The 13,410-nt window shown below is 39.7% G+C and overlaps 1 protein-coding gene, 1 long non-coding RNA gene and 1 pseudogene across 6 annotated transcripts in view; 1 reads left to right on the plus strand and 2 right to left on the minus strand.

Moving 5' to 3' along the window:
* Positions 1-13,410, plus strand: part of ARB2A (ARB2 cotranscriptional regulator A) — a 450,108-nt gene that overhangs the window by 404,786 nt on the left and 31,912 nt on the right. The gene's annotated exons all lie outside the window — the stretch shown is intronic.
* On the minus strand, positions 4,334-8,133 carry LOC109389946 (AP-1 complex subunit beta-1 pseudogene; annotated as a pseudogene).
* The window catches only part of LOC109389957 (uncharacterized), a 43,483-nt gene continuing 40,721 nt past the window's right edge, over positions 10,649-13,410 (minus strand). Inside the window, exon 3 of the long non-coding RNA XR_002125486.1 lies at positions 10,649-10,930. This is a non-coding gene — a long non-coding RNA (uncharacterized LOC109389957). The remainder of the gene's footprint in view (positions 10,931-13,410) is intronic.

Below are 13,410 nucleotides of genomic sequence, written 5' to 3' on the forward strand. Positions count from 1 at the left end.
GACTGAGCTAGCCGGGCACTCGATCTTCATAACATAAGAGTGCAAGGTAAAGGAGCAAGTCCTGGTGTAGAAGCTGCAGCAAGTTATCTAGAAGACCTAGCTAAAATAATTAATGAGGGTGGCTGCACTAAACAACAGATATGATGTTCAATGTAGATGAAACAGCCTTCTATTGGAGGAAGATGCTATGTAGGACCTTCATAGATAGAGAGAAGGCAAAGCCTGGCTTCAAAGCTTCAAAGGACAAACTGACTCTCTTGTAGGGGCTAATGCAGCTGGTGACTTTAAATTGAAACTAGTGCACATTTACCACTCAAAAATCCTAGGGCCCTTAAGAATTATTCTAAATCTACCCTGCCTGTGCTCTATAAATGGAAAGACAAAGCCTGGATGACAGCACGTCTGTTTGCAATATAGTTTACTGAATATTTTAAGCCCACTGTTGAGATCTGCTGCTCAGAAAAAAAGGTCCCTTTCAAAATATTACTTATCATTGACAATGCACCTGGTTACCCAAGGTAAAGATGTATAAAGATTTTAATTTTATTTTCATGCCTGTTAACTCAACATCCATTCTGCAGCCCATGGATCAAGCAGTAATTTTGACTTTCAAGTCTTATTATTTAAGGAATACATTATTTAAGAAATACATCTTATTATTTAAGAAATAAGGCTAAGGGCCGGCCGAGTGGCTCAGTTGGTTAAGAGCTCGCTCAAGAGTTTGAGCTCTGAGCAACAGCGGTTCGAGTCCCGCCCGAGCTGAGCAGCCGCTGAGCTGCCAACAGGTAGCAGGATGGCTCAGCTAAATAAATAAATAAATAAATAAGGCTAGAGCTGCCATATATAGTGACTCCTCTGATGGATCTGTGCAAAGCAAATTTAAAAACTTATAGAAAGGATTCACCATTCTAGATGCCATTAAGAACATTCATGATTCATGGGAAGAAGTCGAAATATCAACATTAACAAGCATGGAAGAAGTTGATTCCAACCCTCATGGATGACTTTGAAGGGTTTGAGACTTCAGTGGAGAAAGTAACTGCAGACATAATGGAAATAGCAAGAGAACTAGAAATAGACATAGAGCCTGTAGATTTGACTGAGTTGCTGCAATCCCATAATAAAACTTTAACCAATGAGAAGTTGCTTATGGATGAGTAAGCAATGTGGTTCTTGAGATGGAATCTACTCCTGGTGAAGATGCTGTGAAATTGTTGAAATGACAACAAACGATTTACAATATTACATGAACTTAATTGATAAAGCAGTGGCAAGAATTGAGAAGATTGACTTCTATTTTGAAAGAAGTTCTACTGTGGGTAAATGCTATTAAACAGCATCACATCCTACATGGAGATCATTCATGAAAGGAAGAGTTAGTCGAGTCGACAAATTTCATTGTTGTCTTATTTTAAGAAATTGCCACAACCACCCCATCCTTCAGCGGCCACCACCCTGACAGGGCAGCAGCCACCAACATGGAAGCAAGATCTTCCACCTGCATACAAGTAAAGATTGCAACTCAGTGAAGGCTCAGATAATGGTTAGCATTTTTTTTATCAGTAAAGTTTTCTTAATTAAAGGAATGTACATTTTTTTAGACATAATGCTATTGTACACTTGATAGATTAGAGCATAATGGAAACATAACTTTTATATGCACTGGGAAACCAAACATTCATGTGACTCACTTTCTTGCAATATTCACATTATTCCAATGGTCTGGAATTGAACTCACAGTATCTCTAAGGTAAGCCAGTAAAATTACATGAGTTTTAAATAATGCAGTTAGCATTATAAAATATTACCATCATTCCTTTAAAAAGAAAGTTTTCTTCACTATTGAAGAAATTATATCTGGAAACAAATTACTTTCACTTAGACAAAAACCTATTGCATTGCGACATTTGATATTCCATTAAGAAAACAACCCACAATTTATTTCGAGTATACTTATCATTAACCATATATAAACTACCTTGAGTTCATTGTCACCAAGACCTCAATAGTAAGGTGATCTCCCGGCCCTTCTCCTTTCACACTTTGCTCCACTTACCACCACTGAAGCTCAGCCCAGACCTGGAAGGAAGACAGCCCCACTTCATTGTCATAAGTGGTCTTAGTCCAGTTTTTCCCTGCGCAGTCCATCCTGCAGCCTCCTTTGCGTGGAACAGGAAAGAGATGGGCCTATATTCAACTTACTTATCCCCTTCCCCTGACCAGTTAAAATCTCTTCTTTTCTCATTTTCTCCTCATTTTCCTTCTCATCCTTTCCTAGGCTGAAGTAATTCACTGACGAGTCCAAATGGAAAAGGAAGAACTAGGAGGAAACTTTTAGCTTTCCTTCAGGGAACAGGGACTACTGTCTCAGCCACCTTACCCTTATTCCCAAATATTAACTTTATAGAAAAGTTCATAGTTTTAGTCTGTGATAAGTTTGGCACAAATAACCTAATTGTTTTATCGCTTGATTGATTGCAGTTGTTTATATTTGGTTTTAACCAGAAGAGTGACTAGAGAAAGCACAGTTGAAGAAAATAGAGATTGGCTCACAGAATAAGAGAGCGTGGGTAAAACTCAAAAGATGAAGTTATTAAGAGCAGAGTTGCTTAATCCCATCTACCATCTATCTACCCAGTGATGCACTTGGGAGGCTGCAGGGGAACAGATACTAATAATATTGGGATTATCATCTCAGTGTTTCTGGCATGCATGCAGAATTATGAGGAAGTCATATAATTCTGTTTGTACATTTGTATAATTGATGTCTTCCTAAGGATATTTAGTTACATATATATAAATATATTTTGTGTATGTGTGTATGGTATACAGCATACAAATATAACACTTGAGTATAAGTATCAACAGTTGTGGCAGTTTTCCTAAGAATATATCATATGCATCTGTGTTGAGATAGGCATGCTATAATTATGACAATTAAAGACATTTAAAGGTAGCAAACAGATTTGTTTTTATATATCATAATTTATTTACCCTGGTAGCTGAACTCAATACAGTGTCTCCTTTTTAGTTTACCATTATCCTGAGGGGATAATGTGTTTTAATTAAGCCCCTTTGTCTACTAGGCGTAGAGACCCACTCAGCTAACTTGGATTGAATTTATAGTTTGTATCCTAAAAAAGATTCCTACAGAAAATGTATAAGAACTGATCTCTGCTGAAATTTTAATTTAAGCCATTTAGACTTTATAATGTTTCTCTAATGTAAAATAGATCCAGTATGGGTTATTGTGAGGGTACTGATTGTCTTGTGATTGGAAAGTCATTGACAATTAATACTGTAGTAAAAAAAAGCTACTCTTGCCGTTTGTCTCTCATGAGACATATAATATTTCTGTAGAGGAATCTCTGTGTCTCTCTCTAATTCCTCTATTCACAACATATTAGTCAGCTTCTCCTTCTTTCTTGCTGTTTCTGCCCACACAGAACTTTGACAAATGCATGGCCTTAATGTCTCTACAGTTGTGACTTTACTTCAGCTAGAGTCCTCCATCAATCTCTTGGTTTCTTTTAGTCAGATTCTTAAGAAAAATTTTTTTTCTCATCTCCTTGCTTTAGACTATAGGTGATGGTCCTATGAACTGGCTGCACTTAGATCATTGCCCATCCCTGGCTCAATCAGCTGTGGATGGGAGGTGCAGGGTCACATTCAAAAGATGGCCCCACTGCTATCCCTTGAAACAGTTTATAAGCAATATAGTTTTGCTAGAAGGGGTGGTTGGTGAGCAGGTATTAACATTGACACCTCTGCTATATAACCTGCCTTAAACAAATCACTATCTCTGATATGGGGCACCAAAGTGTTAACATCACCCATGGCTTAAATGTCACTTCCTCAACTAAACCCCAAACTAAACTCTATATGTGCTCCTACCATAGGCCCCCATAATACTCTGTATTTTATCACCATTCAATAACTCATCAATGTTATCACACTTGTTTTTTTTACATTTCAGTGACACTTTTCCTTGCTTTAATACTTTTTGTCTTTTCCTGCTTTTGAAATGAGCTCTCAATTACAAAATAATCAAACTACACTCAAAAATGCCAGCCACTGGCAAGTATGGAGAAGCCTACAGGTAAGGACAGGCAGCAGCAGCAGGTGGCAAGAGGTGGGGAGTGATTGAAGCAGTGGTCACAAGCGTTCACAGGAAGCTAAAACCATCCAACAGGTTGTGCCCTAATGTTATCACAGGTTAGACCTGTCACTACCTTGGTGGGTGGCCTCAGTGTATTTAGGTTCAGATTCTACCTGGCAATATAATTTCTTCCAGTTAAGAGTTCTTGGCTTGCACTGGTCACAGGGTGGCCGGAGGGCACCGGAGCTGTCTATTAGTTTTTCAAAATGCTGTCGTAGACTTGACAGATGTACTGAGAGACTTCAGGAGCTCTACACTTCAGCGACAGCGTATAATTGGGGTTTCCGGGCTGGATCCGTAACTCAGCCAAGATCCAAATGCCCTTAGTGAGCTTCAGGGACTGGTACAGCATGTCCTTCCCTTCCACATTCCTCTTCGCAATAGTATAAACGTTGTTGTTTTGCAACTTGCTGGAAACAGTGTCAGCATTTAAATGACATTCCTTAATCTGAAACTGAAATTCGTTTTCGTTGGGAATGTCTTTCCATGTTGCAAGGAAGACCTGGAGCTCCATTTTACCATCTTCTACAAACAGTACATTGAGTGGGATGAGGCAGCTGAAGTAGAAGACATCATATTGTTTTTCACAGCCCCTGCAGGTTATTCAGAGGTTCTATCTTCATGACTGGGCCTAAGGTGTTTGAGAGGCAGGGAGACATCGATGCTCTGGTTTGGCATCCGTGGTGTGTGGATGGCCAGAGGAGTGCTGGGGATGACACCAAAGCTGTTCTTGTTAAACTGGATTGCAAAGTCTGTCATGTGCTGCAGAGCTTTGTTGGTGAAGTTCATTTTCATATAGATGTGCCCTTGGCGATGAGTAAATGTTCCAGAAATCTCCAAGCCTTTAGCCTTTACTGCAGGCAAACAGACAGCCTCAGGAGCCACATATTCACCAGGTGCCATGCTTATGCCTTTGGAGAGTTCAAAGAGGTCATTTAGACCACTGCTGACCATGGCAGGAGTAGGTGAAGGAGCAAAGGTTGCAGGCACTGATGATAGGATGAAGGACTGGCCCACTGCTGGACTTCTTCCAATGCCCCCGCCAAGGTCACTGCCAAGCAGACTATCTAGTCCTCCTCCCAAGAGATCCACCACTCCCCACCTGCATGGAGGATACCTGTGGCATGTTGACTGGGGGACTGAGGTCAAGGTTTAAAAGGTCCCCCAGAAGGTCACCTTAAGAGGGGCTATCCTGAGGCTGTTCCAGGTTGGTGGCAGTGGTGGTGCCAACAGGGCTGTCACCCGCATCAGTGCTCCCATGGTGTATTGGCAAGTGTTTGCAATGAATGCCATGACTTCCTCCCACAAAAGCACTGGGAGGCTTGTGGTACACAGAGGCCAAGAACCAAGGTGGCAGATTAATTCACCCAGCAGAGTTGGCTCAATAAGATCCGTCTCCTCAGAGATGAGTGGCTTCTCAGACAAGACTACCTCTTTGGCTGTGACAGGGTCCGTTGAGAGAGGCACCAATAAATATAGCCCTGGTCTCGAAGGTCAGGATTATCAGAATCCTGTGTTGCCAAACTCAAGACCTGCTGTACTAGCTCCTGTGTTTCTGATGGCTTCTTGAGAAACAGTTTCATGATGGCAGTAAGCAGAGTGAGCTGCACCTGGGTGCTTTCATCATGAAAACCCTCCAGGAAGCTCTCTAGTAACTCATCTGCATTATCAATTCTTTCAGCATATCCTCCCACAATCCAAATCATAGCTGCTCGAGCATCTGGCTCATCCAGCGAGTCCAAGTTCTCACACAGAGTGGCAATGATACTTTCATACTTGTTGGGGTACTTGCGGAAGATGTCCCTGATGACAACAGTCGCCTCTTGGACCACATAACTTACTTTGGTCTGGACGAGATCAAGCAATGTGCTCACACAGCGTTCTGCAGATTGCTCCTCCTTGATGGCACACCGCCCAGTGGCCCACATGGCTTTGCGAACAAAGTCAACATCCACCTCTGTGGCATATTCCTTTCGTTCTGCCAGAAACTGAGCAATACTGGCTTGGGACGCCAAATGAATTATGATGTCCAAGGTCCCCAGTTTAACATAGATGGAATCATTGTACTTCACAAAGAAGACTTTGATTTCCTGCTTCAAGATTTCAGGCCTTTTCTGGACAATTAGGTTGATGTTCCTCAGGGCAACGTACTGCACCTCTGGCTCCCCAGACAGCAAAGTGACACGTGGAGGGGCCAGCTTCTTCAGCAACATGTTGTAGTAGTCCGAGTCCTTAGGTAACCACTCTAGGAATTTCATGAGGACTTTCACTGCTGAAAGCACCGCTGCTGAGTTGGCATGAGATAGCCGGGGAGTTACCTGCTCATAAATGCTCTGAGCCTCCCAGTCATCCTTAGGGTTGTAATGAGATAAGCAGTCCAGGATGAAAATCTGGCCCCATTCAGTGCACTCATTCAGGGCTGTCAGCAGCTTATTAATGTTCTGTGGGTTCAGATCGAGTAAGTTGCTGTTTGGCTGAGATTCACTGATTTCAGATAATGCTGCTACCGCATTAGCCACCACCATTGGATTTGAATCTGCTATGAGATCCCGCAGAGAATCCAGGAATCCCTGATCTTCCACCATTTGGGCATTGATATCATGGAGTTTTGCCACGCAGACTGCTGCTGGTTTTTGTTGGGTTTTTTGTTTGTTTGTTTTTTATTGTTAGTTTCAGGTATACAGAACAATGCAATAGTTATCCTTTTCACCCTTCACACAGAAACAACCCCCCTCCCCCCCTCCATTGCCTCCCACCCCCAGTATCATACTTATCTATTACAATTCCATTGACTCCATTCCCACACTCTACTCCATGCCCCATGACTATATGTATATATAATTATATTTGACATACAATATTATTCAACATTAGTTCAGAAATACAGTGTGGTGGTCAGGCCTCTACACCGACTATGAAGTGGTCTTCCTAACAAGACATGAGCTCATCTGACCCCCTAAAAAATATTTACAACATTATTGATTATATTCCCCAAACTGACTTTTCTATCCCTGAGGCCATATTATAGTTACCAATTTGTATTGTCTCGTCCCTTCCCCTTCTCCTTCATCCCCACCCCCTCCCACCTAGCAACCCTCAGTTTTTCTTCTGTGTCTCTGAAACTATTTCTGTTTACATTTCTCATTTATTCAGTTTTTTAGAATCCACATATAAGTGATATATGGTATTTGTCTTTCTCTGACTGACTTATTTCACTTAGCATAATGTTCTCTAGGTCCATCCATATCATTGCAAATGGAATGATTTCCTTCTTCATTATAGCTGAGTAATACTCCATTGTGTAAATGTACCATAGTTCCTTAATCCAGTCGTCTATCGATGGGCATTTCGGTTGTTTCCAAGTCTTGGCTATTGTGAATAGCCTGCTGCTGTTTTCTGGACATAGGGATCTTCATCCTTCAAGCACTTGTGGAGGTGCTCGTAGAGATATTCTGTCGTCTTGTCCACCCATCTGCACCCCATGGTTCTGACTGCCAGGGCCCGTATCAGAGGATTAGGATCTTCACAGTCCTTCACAAAGCTATTGATGGCCGTGATGGCCATGTCTGGCTGACTCTTGCCATAGTTCAACAAGTAGAGATATGCCAGCTTCTTTAGTTCCAGGTTTTTGGTCTGCATACAGTTCACTACATCTGGAAATAGAGAGCATCCTTCCCCACAGTCATAGCAGCAGTTACTTTCTTCACCGCTCCTTCCTCTTTTCTTTCTTTTCATTGTTGAGTTCAGCCTTTAATTCAAAGATTTCTCCTTTTTTATTGGTCGTGAAGTACTTGGAGTCAGTCGTGGTGTTGGATCTTTAATGTGCACCAGAGGCAAGGGCAGGGGTGGGGCAGCAGCCAGAGAGCGCAGCCTGAGTGGTGTTGTACTGAACGTTATTACACTTTTAATGCCTCACTTTTCTCATAAACTCTAAGGTCTGTGAAAACAGGAACCATATCTTACCTGCTCAACATTCTGTCACCTGTACTTGGTCTAGTTCCTGGCTTATAACAGTATCCAAATGTTTGTCATTTGATTAATAAGTGCCTTAAACCTATAGGAATTAAGTGTTTTAAGTTATGTTAGCTTCCAAAAACCCAGTCTCCTTCCTAAACATCCACATTCCTGACAGTGACATTATCAGTATCTGCTATACAGATGCTGACTCAGCCCTCTCTCCACCATCAAGGCAGTTGTTTTTTTCTTTCTCTTTTTTTGTTTTTTAAGGTTTTATTGGGGAATTAGGGGAGGGGAACAGCGTGGGGAAATCGGGGCAGCGGAACAGACAAGTTTCTGTCCTTTTGTTCTTCAGTCTAGTTGTGGAGGACGTCACTTCACTGGCCCATGTTGGTATTACGATCATTGCGCTCTTCCCGGCTGAAGCAGATCGGTCTCCAGCCATTGGACCCGCTCAGGGCAGCTCACGCTGGCTGCCGGCCATTCACGGTAGCTTACGCCAGCCCACTGCAGGATACGCCATCGCCAGCCACTCACAGCAGCCCAGCTCCAGATCGAGCTGTTGTTCACCACCTTAGTTGTAGAGGGCAGTGTCACTGACCCATGTGGGAACCGAACCGGCATCCCTGCTGCTCAGAGCTCGAGCTCCCAAGTCAACTCTTAACCAGCTGAGCCACGTGGCCAGCCCCCTTTCTTTCTCTTTTATCCGTAATTTCTTCTCCATTTCCACTGCCACCACCCTAGACCAGATCTTCTTCACCTCCATTTAATTGGACTCATTGTCTCTAATCTCTTGTCCTCTATTATATCCTACACATCTTCCTAAAAAGCAGTTTTCACATCTCTTTGTGAAAAAAACTTTGTTGGCTCCCCTTATGCCTAAAGCATGAAATCTAAACTCTTAAGTCCTTAACTCTCTTGTTCCTACTAAATCTCTAATCAGGTTTTCTAATACTGTCCTACACGAGCTCTTTCATTCTATCCAAGTAAGTCTAACTCTCATCCCCAAATACAAATACAGTGAGCATTTCTGTCCACTCCCTTGTTCATTTGTCCTCTTGCTTCCTCGGTACTTAAGTATTCCTGCTCTTCTTTCAAAACCCACCTGGAGTTTCACATTCTTCTTAAATCTCTCCCTGCTACCCAGTCCTCAGTAATCACTTCTGATTCTAAAGTTAGAGGATTTATTGTCTCTGCTGTTCAGCTGCCCTTTAACAAATGCTACCTTACAATGTTGTTCATCTTTTTTATGTGTTCGTTATGATAGTGAAGAGTATGAACTGCAGTCAGACTGCCCAGGTTCAAATCTGCCAGTACAGCTTACTCTCTGGGTAACTAAGCAAATTACTTAGTTAGCCCCTATAGACTTTAGCTATGCCACCTCTAAAATGGGGACAGTAACATTACTTCCACATTGTGAGAATTCAGTGTAGTAATACATCTAAAGCAGAATAAGTGCTCAGTAAATGTTGTCTATACAATTATTTGCACATTATTGATTGACCAGTTATTTTTAGATACCTGTTATGTTCTGGACACTGTACTAGATAGAAACAGTATAAACCGGTTAAGATAAAATCCTTTTCTAGCAAGGAAGTCACCTCTACCTTATCTTCCAATTAGATTGTAAGCCTCTTGCAGTCTCATTCATACAATCCATAAATACTTGCTGACTCTCTGCTATCTTCAAAAGCCCTGTGCCAGGCACAAGGAATTGTAAGGAGGCGTGATATAAGGTCCTCGGCCTTCAAGACCATTGTAACTAAGGCCGCTGCCATTGTGCTTTACACATGGTGAGAGCTCAGCGAATGCTCACTGGCATCAGCGAGCATGGCAGTGATGAGGAAGACTCCAGAGCACCACAGTTTCTAGCCTCTCTTTAGAGCTGTTAACTTTATTTGGCTTCTTCTTGTCTTCATTTTCCACTGAATGAATGCCAGAAAGTCTTTCTCAAATTTTTTTCTGTCTCATCAAGACTTAGATAATGTCTGCTTCTTTGGTAGCTAAATATCCCCCAAACTCAGTTTCATGCTTCAGTAAGACGATATCATGGTATTGCCAGTGGAAACCACTTCACATTTGGGCAACATCATAATGTCTAAGTGGCTCCCATTCAAGTTTCAGTATCGATTCTGGTTCATGCACATTTGCTGTCAAAAACCACTTTATAGGAGCCAAACTGTGGAATCCTTCCAAATGTTAGGCACTATTAGAAGTACCATTAAAGTACTGCAGAGTTTCAAAAGATTATGAAATTTTGATTTTTTTAACATAACATGTTCCATGATACTTCCATGAAATTTTAATCAGTGCTTTGTTTTTGTCATGAGGCTAAAGCAGTTGAGATCCTCATTTTTGTTTTTGTAGCATCACAGGTTTTAGAGAAAACTCCAAGTTGGAACTTCTGTAATAATTTCATACCCTTTTATACAAAAGTGGGCATACATTTTTATTTAAAACATTTTTATTTTAAGGATGTTTACAGATAAAGATAATTGTTCATCAGACTGTGGTATGATAACTGCATTAATTTAACATAAAATTTATTTCTAACTTCCTTACAGTCAAGACAGAAAATAATAATAATAATAATAGCCGACAATATTTTCCTCGCTTGAAAAGCAAAAACGTATACACTCATCTGAAAAAATATTTTCCTTGCAATAAATATCAAAGAAATTATCATATATTATTTACTTGTAAACAGCCAATTATTTGTGAAATATTTGTTTAGTGTCCATGTCCTCCATTAGATTGTAAACTCCTTGAAGTCAGTGACCACATCTGTCTTGCTAACCACCATGTCCCCAGCTCCTAGAAAAAAATGTTGGTTGAAATTAAAATGAAGTAAAATCACATGGATTCTTATCCAATAAACAGTAACTACCATGAAGGGCCATATCTTCCACATAAGTATTATATGTCACATGTATGATAGGAGTCCAGTTTCATTCTTTTGCTTGTGGCTGTCCAGCTTTTCCAACACTATTTATTGAAGAGACTATCCTTTCCCCATTGCATACTTCGACTCCTTTGTCAAAAATTAATTGACCATATATTTATATATGTATGGGTTTATTCCTGGTCACCCTATTCTGTTCCATCGAGCTATGTGTCTGTTATGTCAGTACCATGTTGTTTTAATTACTGTAGGTTTGTAATATAGTTTCAAATCAGGAAGTATGATGCTCCAACGTTGTTCTTTCTTAGGATTGCTTTGGCTATTCAGCATCTTTTCTGGTTCCATATAAATTTTAGGATTGTTTGTTCTATTTCTGTGAAAAATGCCATTAGAATTTTAATAGAAATTGACTGAATCTGTAGATGTCTTTGGGTAAAATGGACATTTTACCAATAGTAATTCTTCCAATCCATGAACACAGACTATTTCTGTTTATTTGTATCTTCTTCAATTTCTTTCATCAAGGCCTTATTGTTTTCAGTATAGATATCTTTCACCTCCTTGGTTAAATATATTCCTAGGCATTTTATTCTTTTTGATGCTATTGTCATTAGGGTGTTTTCTTAATTTCTCTTTCTGATATTTTTAAGTTTTTTATTGATGATCAATAAAAGTTTATATGGAGGGAGAGGAGAAAAATACAATAAAATAAAAAGCCTATAGTATTATAATGTTATTTCATGACTCAGTGATAAGACCTATATAGGAAACCACATTGATTTTTACTATAACTTCCTACAACTTTACTGTAACCAAAGATGAAAAATCTAGAAAATTGATAATTTAAATGTACCTTAAGCAAGTCTCTTGAATATCATTGTCTCAAACACAGTTTTGGCAGGAATTGAGTATTAGAGAATTCAAGGCTAAGCCCTCTGCAGAGAATCTTAAGTGACCATATTTTGTGTTATTGGCTAAGAGAGATACCAGACAAGCTATATAGTACAGTTGGTATATTCCATTATAAACGTGAAGAAGCCTAACTTAAAATCAGATAGGAGGACAATCAACCTTCACAGAGAAAAAGTTACACGTATCCTTATGCTTAGCTAATGTAGATAATAGCTATTTATTTGCTAAAAACCTATAAAATATAAGAATCATTGTTTTAAAGAAAACAGTAGTCATGATATAGCAAATGTAGTTACTATGTTTTTAGCAGAAGGGTTTCTATATTTGTTTACTTTGCTAAAGGTACAGTATAGTAGAAATAGGCTGTCAGTGTAATTTGGAAAGTTTGTAATGCAAAGTCATTTTCATTATAGGTAGAATTTATGTATCTAAATATAATTTTTCGTATAACATTGAAGCTTCATTTTAATGCCATTTACCATAAAGTACAATTTGGAATAAGGCAGATGTGTCTTGGGTCCCTTCCAAGAGGGCATTAGTACTATAATCTTGTTTCTCTTTATATGCCCACTGCCTAAAAGGGTCTGGCACATACAAAGCACTGAGGAATTGCTTGAACTAAAATGAACTGAGCTCTTCTAAGGTTATTCCACAACCTATATTTTTCAGGACAGCATTGTACTTAGCCTACAAGGCACTGAATTTTTTTATTATTTAACATCTCTGTATAGGAAGTAATCATCATATCCATTTTCATTATATATTTTCTGTTGATTGCTGACAAACTATGACATGTTATGACAGATGAGCTGTGACACACCTAGATTAGAAGCAAGGCAGAAAGGCCCAAAGGAACTTACTATCCAGCTTCCTTCATAGTAGCCTAATGCACTGATCTTGCCAACAGAAGCTCTATCCCAGTTTTCCCACTTTTAGCCCATTCATTCAGAGAACAGTAGCAGATTCCCAACAAATTCAAAAGCATGCACATTGGTTGGGATTTGTTACTATTTTTTGTGGCCTGACGAAGGCCACAGTTTCTATGGTATTAATATTCCACTCATTTTATCTCAGGTCTACAGATATTGGAGAGAGTTAACTTACTCATATGTCTATCCAATTCTCAGTCTCCTTTCTAACATATGGGTGGGGACAGTTTGAAAAAATGAAAAAGACATGGAAGGTCCCTGACTGTAAGAAGCTTTAACTAACAAATATATAGCCCTGGTAAGCCTTGTTGAAATACAGGGTTCCCCCAAAAATAAAGGGTTTTTTTTTTAACCATGTAAGTGATTATGTAAGAGCCTAAAGCTGCATCCTTAAACAAATGTCAAAACATCTGTCATATAGTGTGTGGATACGTTAAAATCTTTTTTTGGGGGGTAGGGGAGACAAAAGAAAAATATGTAGTGTTGCATTTGTGTTTGTTTCTTTTTTAATCTGTTTAAATGTGAAAATATATTAAAAATCAAAATAGTGA

Source organism: Hipposideros armiger, unplaced genomic scaffold (genome assembly GCF_001890085.2).
Source record: "Hipposideros armiger isolate ML-2016 unplaced genomic scaffold, ASM189008v1 scaffold_252, whole genome shotgun sequence".
NCBI classification, from domain to species: domain Eukaryota; kingdom Metazoa; phylum Chordata; class Mammalia; order Chiroptera; family Hipposideridae; genus Hipposideros; species Hipposideros armiger.